Source organism: Myxine glutinosa, chromosome 9 (genome assembly GCF_964187855.1).
Source record: "Myxine glutinosa chromosome 9, kmMyxGlut1.1, whole genome shotgun sequence".
NCBI lineage: Eukaryota > Metazoa > Chordata > Myxini > Myxiniformes > Myxinidae > Myxine > Myxine glutinosa.
In genome coordinates, this window is record NC_136269.1 from 81134349 (window position 1) to 81135747 (window position 1399).

Consider the following 1399-nt stretch of genomic DNA (forward strand, 5'->3'; position numbering starts at 1 on the left):
ACCCTTTTATGGAAAATGTTTTTCGAGTTTGTTTTATCCTCAAAAATAGACGGTAGTGAACACACATTTGTGTTAAAAGACTGGCCTTTAAAACCTACTCTGTAGAAACACACAAACTGACAGTGTTTTATGTGGTAGATTTCATTGAGTGAAAGAAGAAGAAGCAGAGAGTCTGTCTGGCTTGCGGCCGTCGTTGGTTTTTCGTGTACAGTCGAGTCAGAGTCATGGACTCTCGTCGTTTCTGCAGTTGTGGAGCCTTCACCGTGTTGCTACTCGCGCTATCTAACTCGGTTCGCGCCTCCACTGCCCTTGATCTCGCCTTGGGCGACACTTCCTCTTGCGCCGAACGCTGCTCCATCAACAACAATGGGACCGAGAACCGACTGAGCGCTTGCTTCCGTGGCTGCCGACTGTTTGCTATCTGCCAATTTGTGGACGATGGGCGAGACCTGCATGATACCCGACGGGACTGTGAAGCAGCTTGTATAGAAGCTTACAACATTGCAGCTGAAGAAGAGAGCTGTATTGTAGGTTGTCGATTTCAGCAACCTCTGGCAGAGCTCAGGCAGCAACAGTTGGCAGCCATGTTTCCACACATGCACACACTCAGTCTTCTTGGCTCATCGTGGGCTCGTTTACTCGACTCTGCTGATGGACTGCTTTCCTCTTCTTGGACCTTCTATATGCAGGCAGATGATGGCTGTGTTGTCATGTTCCAGTCCCAACCTGGGCTCTATTTGGAGTTTCGAGAAAAGGTGCCAGATGGTCTGGATGAGCCACACAAATCCCAACTGAACACACAAGTTCGTACAGACATATCCAGCAGAAGTCAGTGGGATACCAACAGCCGTTCTACCGATGCACATGATCACCATGGCTTCTTGATGTGCATGGCACGCCGTTCAGGCCTGACACGTTGGGTTTTGGCTTTCACCCTTGTACTCTCGATCATTGGCCTGCTGTGGATCTGCTGCGCCACCACCGTCACTGTTCCAGATCACCATATCCCTGCAGCACATAAAGTGCCTGTGACAGGAACCGGATTGCAGGTCATGAAGCTGCCACCCGTGTTTCCTGGCCCGATCGCTGTGCAGTCGTCTGAGGCAGGACCGCTGCCAACCAAGGTTGCCCTTCCGCATGCAGCACTTTGAGCTGCTGACATATCTCCTCTATCTGCTTGCTCATTTCATCCACTTAGGTTATCAAAGTTGTCAACAAAGATCATCGCATTGTTTGTATTTTTCTACAGAGTTAGCGCAAGGAAGAAATAAATAGTGATTTGTACATTTTTGTGCTCTTAACACCAGTGTGGATAGAGCAGTGCATGGCTGCTACACTTGCACAAATGGTATGCTTCACGCATGGATGAACATACAAAATATTTGATTTAAATGTATAT

At 48.4% G+C, this 1399-nt stretch overlaps 1 pseudogene; it reads left to right on the forward strand.

The window, feature by feature from the left end:
- Positions 1 to 224: 224 nt before the first annotated feature.
- LOC137435746 (transmembrane protein 59 pseudogene) lies at positions 225 to 1151 on the forward strand (annotated as a pseudogene).
- The last annotated feature ends 248 nt before the right edge of the window (positions 1152 to 1399 follow it).